Below are 9,538 nucleotides of genomic sequence, written 5' to 3' on the forward strand. Positions count from 1 at the left end.
TTTAATCATTAGTGATTGATCTCTGCTCTCCTCCACAGCATGTCTTTTGCCTGGTTCTCTCCCTCAGCCCCAACCAGTCCCAGCAGAAGACTGCCCCTCCCTGAGCCTGGTTCTGCTGGAGGTTTCTTCCTGTTAAAAGGGAGTTTTTCCTTCCCACTGTTGCCAAGTGCTTGCTCACAGGGGGTCGTTTTGACCGTTGGGGTTTTTCCGTAATTATTGTATGGCCTTGCCTTACAATATAAAGTGCCTTGGGGCAACTGTTTGTTGTGATTTCGCGCTATATAAATAAAATTGATTTGATTTGATCCGAACCACTGCAGAGGTCAAAGGTCAGCATGCTGTTTACCGTTTGGGTTTGGGCTTTTTAAAAAGTTGTTTAATTAAATTGGTGTGTTTATGTGTCTCTGTTATGAGCAACAGCTGACTCACAGCACTGAGAACCAACACACGTCACAAACCCATGACTTGGATCTGAAAAGTTTTCAGATCAGAAAATAAGAGGGGGGGCAAATGTACCTTTGTTTTCCAATTTTTAAAAAAACAACTTAATTCAAATGCTGTGCACTCTCAGAGTTCATGGCACCAATCAATGTTTCGCTGATGAATATAAACTACAGATCATCTCTCACTCTGTCGGTCATGAAGATACAATAGGAAATTTGTTTTCACACTTTGTTTTTGACCTTGAACTTGACCTTTGTCTGATCCACTCAGAAAGTTAATCATCGAGAGATGTCTGGCCAGGTCATCTCCCCACCACCTCTGGTGAAACTCTGTCAAGCTGTTTTTAAGTTATCTTGGTCACACACACACACACACACACACACACACACACACACACACACACACACACACACACACACACACACACACACACACACACACACACACACACACACCCTCCTTCGTCAGTGCACAGAGTAACAAACACAAGTTGTCCAATGTTTAAATCATTTTTCAAAATGCAATTTTAATGTTTTATTGAACTGTATTATGAATGTGAACTAAATTTTTCAACAAAATTAAAAGTAATTAAAAAAGAAAGAATGAAAACACCATCCTGTGTAATCTGACCACCCGCCATATGTCATGTGACCATCCACCTTGTGTCATGGGACCGTCCAACCATCCTGTGTCATATAACTGTCCTGTGTCATATAACAGTCCTGAGTCATGTGATCGCCCTGTGTCATATAACCATCCTGTGTCATGTGACTGTCCTGTGTCATATAACCATCCTGTTACATGTGACTTTCCTGTGTGATGTGACTTTTCTGAGTCATGTGATCACCCTGTGTCATATAACTATCCTGTCATATAACTATCCTGTGTCATTCATTTGGCCTCCCTAACACAGCTGCACTTCAAGGTCGCTGTGATAAAACCTTCTCAGAAGATCAACACTTAAGCCTCGCTCCCTGGTCTTCCCCCCTCCCCTCAGCTTCTCCAGCTCTGACGTTGACTGTGACAGTGGACTGCTCAGGGCTGAGCCCCTCCCCCTCCAGGATTGTCGGACAAGGCCTTTGACAGCGCCAAATAGGCTGCCTCCGGAGTGTTCTGATAAACCGGACCTTTCAAATCTCGGTTGTCGTCCTGCGTCCTTGTTTTGTCTGTGTGATTATTGTTTTTCTGTGCTGATGGGGATTTTTTTCCTCATTGCTGCTGTGGAACGCAGCGGCTATGAGGGTTTTTTTTTCTCCTTTTCCCTTGTGTTTTGCTTTTCAATATATGTTTATGTACCGGGCTGGCCTATGTGTGTTGTGTGTGTGTCGTTTGTTATGAGTCGGTCTTGGTTTGCTCAGCCCTGCAGGGATGTACATCTGGAGCTGGTCCCCGGGCGCCTAATGGCGACTTCTGCTCCTACTGGCAATTAGGATTGGGTTAAATGCAGTAGACACATTTCATTGTGCAGGGAACATGTTCTTCTGTGCATATGACAATAAAATTCCTTTGAATCTTTGAATCCTTGAATAACAGTCCTGTGTCATGTGACTGCCCAGTGTCATATAACCATCCTGTTACATGTGACTGTCCTGTGTCATGTGACCATCCTGTGTCATATAACTATCCTGCGTCATATAACCGTCCTGTGTCATGTGACCATCCTGTGTCATATAACCATCCTGTTACATGTGACCGTCCTGTGTCATGTGACTTTCCTGTGTCATCTGACCACCCTCTGTCATGTAACCACCCTGTGTCATATAACCGTCGGGTTACATGTGACTGTCCTGTGTCATATAACCGTCCTGTTTCATGTGACTGTCCTGTGTCATGTGACCACCGTGTCATATAACCGTCATGTTACATGTGACTGTCCTGTGTCATATAACTGTCCTGTTTCATGTGACTGCCCTGTGTCATGTGACCGTCCTGTGTCATGTGACTTTCCTGTGTCATGTGACCACCCTCTGTCATATAACCACCCTGTGTCATATAACCGTCGTGTTACATGTGACTGTCCTGTGTCATATAACCGTCCTGTTTCATGTGACTGTCCTGTGTCATGTGACCACCGTGTCATATAACCGTCATGTTACATGTGACTGTCCTGTGTCATATAACCGTCCTGTTTCATGTGACTGCCCTGTGTCATGTGACCGTCCTGTTTCATGTGACCACCCTCTGTCATATAACCGTACTTTGTCATGTGACCGTCCTGTGTCATGTGACCACCCTGTGTCACGTGATCGCAGTGTGTCATATAACTGTCCTGTGTCATATAACTGCCCTGTGTCATGTGACCACCCTGTGTCATATAACTGTCCTGTGTCATATAACTGCCCTGTGTCATGTGACCACCCTGTGTCATATAACTGTGCTGTGTCATATGACCACCCTGTGTCATGTGACAGCTCAGTCTCACGTTTTTTTTTTCATGCTCCCATGACGAAAAGAGTCAAATTTTTGTGACTGGGCTTTTTTAAACTCACGATTACTAACCCGACTCCCACCTCCAACCCTAACCTTATCCATAACCTAATCTTACTCCTTCCCCCCATCCTAACCATAACCACCCCGACCCCCCGCTTCACTTTTAATTTCGTGCAGCAATCACGGAATGAATGAGAATGAATTTGTGCTGCCGTGATGAAAATGAGGCACTTATCGTCACAATATCACGAACCAATAGTTTAATGTATATTTCGTGCTGGTGAATCACGACTTGCTGTGACTGGGTTGCATGTGACCACTCTGTGTCATATAACCATCCTGTGTCATGCAGCCAACATGTGTCATATTACCGTCCTGTGTCATGTGACTGCCCTGTGTCTTATTACCGTCCTGTGTCTTATCACCGTCCTGTGTCATATAACCTTCTTGTGTAATGTGACTACCCTGTGTCATGTGACTGCCGTGTCATATAACTGTCCTGTGTCATGCAACCAACATGTGTCATATTACCATCCTGTGTTATGTGACTGCCCTGTGTTTTATAACCTTCCTGTGTCATACAAGCAATGTGTGTCATATTACCGTCCTGTGTCATATTACCGTCCTGTGTCATGTGACCACCCTGTGTCTCATCACCGTCCTGTGTCATATTGCTGTCCTGTGTCATATAACTGTCCCGTGTCATGTGACCACCCTGTGTCTTATCACCGTCCTGTGTCATATAACTGTCCCATGTCATGTGACCACCCTGTGTCATGTGACTGCCCTGTGTCATATGACCTTCTTGTGTCATATTACCGTCCTGTGTCATATAACTGTCCCATGTCATGTGACCACCCTGTGTCATGTGACTGCCCTGTGTCATATGACCTTCTTGTGTCATATTACCGTCCTGTGTCATATAACTGTTCCATGTCATGTGACCACCCTGTGTCTTATCACCATCCTGTGTCATATATCCGCCCTGTGTAATGTGATCATCCTGTGACATATTGCTGTTCTGTGTCATGTGACCACCCTGTGTCATGTGACTGCCCTGTGTCATATGACCTTCTTGTGTCATATTACCGTCCTGTGTCATATAGTTGTCCCGTGTCATGTGACCACCCTGTGTCTTATCACCGTCCTGTGTCATAAAACTGTCCTGTGTCATATAACCGTCCTGTGTCATATAACCGTCATGTGTCATATAACCGTACTGTGTCATTGACCGTCCTGTGTCATATAACCGTCCTGTGTCATATAACTGTCCTGTGTCATGTGACCACCCTGTGTCATGTGACTGCCCTGTCTTATTACCGTCCTGTGTCTTATTACCGTCCTGTGTCTTATCACCGTCCTGTGTAATGTGACTACCCTGTGTCATGTGACTGCCCTGTGTCATATGACCTTCTTGTGTCATATTACCGTCCTGTGTCATATTACTGTCCTGTGTCATGTGACTGCCCTGTTGTCATGTGACTGCCCTGTTGTCATGTGACTGCCCTGTGTCATATGACCTTCTTGTGTCATATTATGTCCTGTGTCATATAACTGTCCCGTGTCATGTGACCACCCTGTGTCATATTACCGTCCTGTGTCATTGACTGTCCTGTGTCATATAACCGCCCTGTGTAATGTGATCATCCTGTGTCAGTGTCAAGCCTCTGAGTCCATATGGCTTCGTTGGGAGGATTCGTCTTCAATCTCAGTCATCTCAGGAATGTCTGACAGGAACCAGAGAACCAGGGATCCTGTCAGACATTGTGGCCCAGCTGACTCCACTGTCAGCTGGGCCACAATGACCTGCCCAGATCCTCGCACATCACCCGTCCATCCCACCTCTCCTGCATCCTCTCATAAGTCATCCATCCATCCAGCTGTCAGTTTGTGATGAGATGCAGTGTGATCAACAGGCGTGAGCTGCCGCCGGGTCCAGTCTTCCCTCGGAGACGCCCTCTTGGAGCCGTCCAACAGCCTGGAGTGAACGCCAACTCAATCTTAGTCGTGGACAAAGTGAAGAGAGCAGGAGCCGTCCCATCAGTCTCTGTTACGGCACAGAGTTGTTGCTTCACTGTCGTCTTCCTGCCATCCTGCAAAGGAGACGCTGTCTCATACATCATCAGGACACAAAGGGCCAGGCCAGGGGGTGGGACAGGGGGCGGGCCCTTCCTGCTTCTGACACACACACACACACACACACACACACACACACACACACACACACACACACACACACACACACACACACACACACACACACACACACACACACACACACAGGGTCATGAAACAATGCTCAGTGACACAGTTTCAGACGACTGTGAAGTGACTGAGGTGAGAATCCAAACCTTCAGCACAGACGCATCAGACGGCCCGTCGTGCACACTCTCCAAAGAGACAAAAACTACTAAAAATATATCAGAACTATGAGAAACCTTGAAATTAACATCGGTGTCCTCATACTATAAGACTGTTTCAGTGATGATGGGCTGCTCCATCACGTTCCTGACTCTGAATGTTAAACCTGAGCATACAGAAATAGTCCAGCCTCACGGTGCAACCAGCAACCTCAGGAGCAACATCTCCGCACACAGCAACGTGGAATAGATGGTGTAACTGACCAGATTAAAGACCATCGAAGTACTGGTCAGCAGTCTTCAAGGTTCTGGGACTGCACCTGGGTAGGTGACCTTATGTGGAACGTGAACACCAGTGCACCAATAAAGAGGGTACAGCAGCGGCTCCACTTCTTGAGAATCCTCTGGCACAGAGGCTTCTGGTGTCCTTCTACCGGTGCTCCATGGAGGGAGTATTGTACTGTCCTCTGTATGTCCATGTGGTTCACCGGCTGCACTCAAGGGCGCAATTTAGAACTAGAAACTGGGGGGGACAAAGTGCGAGGCCCGCAGGGCCGAAAACCCATAGGCCAAGGATCTGGGTGCCGCTTTAGGCACCCAGAAGCCAACGGTTTCTAGATTAGCTCAGATGCATTCTGAGCATCCAGAACAGTAATTTTAATGTTTTGAGAAGACCATAAAGTGGACACCATTTGACTTATACAATTTGAAACTGTGGATATAAGTACTTTATTCTGAGAATAGCCAGCATTGATTTTATTAACATCCTGGTGTAAATAAGGTGTCACCACATGTGTAGAACTCAAAAAGAATGATAGGCTGAGTTTTCATAAAAAAAAAACAAAAAAACTGCAATGTAGTAAAATGTATTCATAAATATGAAAGAAGGCTCTTAATAATTATTAACTCTCGCTTACTGTATTTTTTTTTTCCAAGATTTGTTTTTGCATAAGTTTGAAAAAACAACAGATCATAAGTTTAGGATAAATTACCTATGAATTTAATTTTCGAAGTGGCACTAATGACAACACTCATACTGAACATAATTTCACTTGCATAGACTGATTTTGGAGATCAAGCAATAATTGCAGATGGACTTTCTGAGGTCCCAGATAGCTTTTCTGATTTCCTTTTCTAACTTTCAGAATTTAGTAAATTAGCATATGGTCCATTGATACGTATGTGTAGACACTAGTCCCTAGAGGCAACTATTTTTGGTTTCAAATCTGGGCAAATGCAGTCCAAGAACATTCAGAATGTGACAAACAAGAAACAGGTGTTGTAAACAAGTCAATGCTGCTAAAAATACAAATTGCAGAAACAAAGATACTATTCTGACATGGTTTTGCACGTAAGACTGACATAGTACACACATATATGTCAGAAGGTGGGGGGGACATACCATATTCTGTCCCCCCTGGTTGAAAAGGTGGGGGGGACATGTCCCCCCTATCCCCCACCAAATTGCGCCCATGGCTGCACTGCAGGACAGAAGATGCTGCTCCATTGGGTCATCAACACAGCCCAGAAAATCATCGGCTGGGCTCTTCTCTCCCTGCAGGAGATCTACAAGTCCTGCTGCACCCCATCCTGCACCCCATCTCTTTGAACTGATGCCCTCAGGCAGGCGCAGCACGCACAGACTGAAAACAGCGCTCCTCACAGGGCCATCACGCTCCTGAAATCTGGCCAATAATGATCCTGTGCCATTCAGTCCCCTATAACTTCATTCTCACTCTATCTCTTATTCTTTTCTTTATATGTATTTATTTGTTTATATTTTTATCTCATAAAAATGTTTACTTTTTATTCACTGTGTATATGCTCTGAGCACCAGTGGAAGAGACTGCACTCAACTTCACTGTACTCGTACAATGAGAATAAAGCTACCTTATCTTATCTTATCTCATCTTATCTTAAAACACACTGAAATAAAACAATATGAGTGTGTGGGTGGGGGGGTGGGGGGTGAGGTCCATCCCTAACAGGTTTGGGAGTCAATGAACTGTAACATGAAGTTGCTCGTCTCCACTTTGCTTTACTGCACAAAGATGTCGACACACTTATTATCTCATTCATCACACACGCACGCACGCATGCGCACACACACACACACACACACACACAGTGTTGATGCTGGGACTGCAGAGCCTGAATGCATCACTGAGATTACTGTATTAGAACTGATGACAGACAACATGACACCAAAGCAACAAGAAAAACACAAACAAGGGAGCAAACCAGAAAGAAAGAAAGAAAGAAAGAAAGAAAGAAAGAAAGACGCGACACCACTGTGACAACTTTCATTCAGTGCCCTCTGAAGCTGCAGTGTTCAAGGTTCAAGGTTTCATAATTGTCATTTACATGCTTCACATGAAAACGAAATTTGTCGTCAGGACCAGTAGTATTACGTCCTAACATGATACTGAAATCAATAATTAATCGTCAAATGATACACAAGAAATCCCATAATAAAGAAAATGGCCAATATACAATCCACCTTCACTCTGGCACAGTGGTGGCACAGTGGGGGTACAGTGGGGGTACAGCGAGACACAGTGGCAGCGCAGTGGGAGTACAGCGAGACAGTGGCAGCGCAGTGGGAGTACAGCGAGACAGTGGCAGCACAGTGGGAGTACAGCGAGACACAGTGGCGGCACAGTGGGGGTACAGTGGCGGTACAATAAGACACAGTGGCAGCGCAGTGGGTGTACAGCAAGACAGTGGCGGCACAGTAGGAGTACAGCGAGACAGTGGCGGCACAGTGGGAGTACAGCGAGACACAGTGGCGGCACAGTGGGGGTACAGTGAGACAGTGGTGGCACAGTGGGGGTACAGAGAGACAGTGGCAGCACAGTGGGGGTACAGAGAGACAGTGGCGGCACAGTGGGGGTACAGTGGCGGTACAGCAAGACACAGTGGCAGCACAATGGGAGTACAGCAAGACAGTGGTGGCACAGTGGGGGTACAGTGGGGGTACAGCGAGACACAGTGGCGGCACAGTGGGAGTACAGCGAGACAGTGGCGGCACAGTGGGAGTACAGCGAGACACAGTGGCGGCACAGTGGGGGTACAGTGAGACAGTGGCGGCACAGTGGGGGTACAGTGAGACAGTGGCGGCACAGTGGGGGTACAATGGCAGCACAGTGGTGGTACAGAGAGACAGTGGGGGTACAGTGGCGGTACAGTAAAACAGTGGCAGCGCAGTGGGAGTACAGCAAGACAGTGGCAGCACAGTGGGAGTACAGCGAGACAGTAGCGGCACAGTGGGAGTACAGCGAGACACAGTGACGGCACAGTGGGGGTACAGTGAGACTGTGGCGGCACAGTGGGGGTACAGAGAGACAGTGGTGGCACAGTGGGGGTACAGTGGCGGTACAGCAAGACACAGTGGCAGCACAGTGGGAGTACAGCGAGACAGTGGTGGCACAGTGGGGGTACAGTGGGGGTACAGCGAGACAGTGGTGGCACAGTGGGGGTACAGAGAGACACAGTGGCAGCACAGTGGGGGTACAGTGAGACAGTGGCGGTACAGTGGGGGTACAGAGAGACAGTGGCGGCACAGTGGGGGTACAGAGAGACACAGTAGCAGCACAGTGGGGGTACAGTGAGACACAGTGGCAGCACAGTGGGGGTACAGTGAGACAATGGTGGCACAGTGGGGGTACAGTGAGACAGTGGTGGCACAGTGGGGGTACAGTGGGGGTACAGCGAGACACAGTGGCAGCACAGTGGGGGTACAGTGAGACAGTGGCGGCACAGTGGGGGTACAATGGCAGCACAGTGGTGGTACAGAGAGACAGTGGCGGCACAGTGGGGGTACAATGGCAGCACAGTGGTGGTACAGAGAGACAGTGGTGGCACAGTGGGGGTACAGTGGTGGTACAGTAAAACACAGTGGCAGCGCAGTGGGAGTACAGCAAGACAGTGGCAGCACAGTGGGAGTACAGTGAGAAAGTGGCGGCACAGTGGGGGTACAGTGAGACAGTGGCGGCACAGTGGGGGTACAGAGAGACAGTGGCGGCACAGTGGGGGTACAGTGGCGGTACAGCAAGACACAGTGGCAGCACAGTGGGGGTACAGCGAGACACAGTGGCAGCGCAGTGGGAGTACAGCGAGACAGTGGCAGCACAGTGGGAGTACAGCGAGACACAGTGGCGGCACAGTGGGGGTACAGTGGCGGTACAATAAGACACAGTGGCAGCGCAGTGGGTGTACAGCAAGACAGTGGCGGCACAGTGGGAGTACAGCGAGACAGTGGCGGCACAGTGGGAGTACAGCGAGACACAGTGGCGGCACAGTGG

Source organism: Thalassophryne amazonica, chromosome 18 (assembly GCF_902500255.1).
Source record: "Thalassophryne amazonica chromosome 18, fThaAma1.1, whole genome shotgun sequence".
NCBI lineage: Eukaryota > Metazoa > Chordata > Actinopteri > Batrachoidiformes > Batrachoididae > Thalassophryne > Thalassophryne amazonica.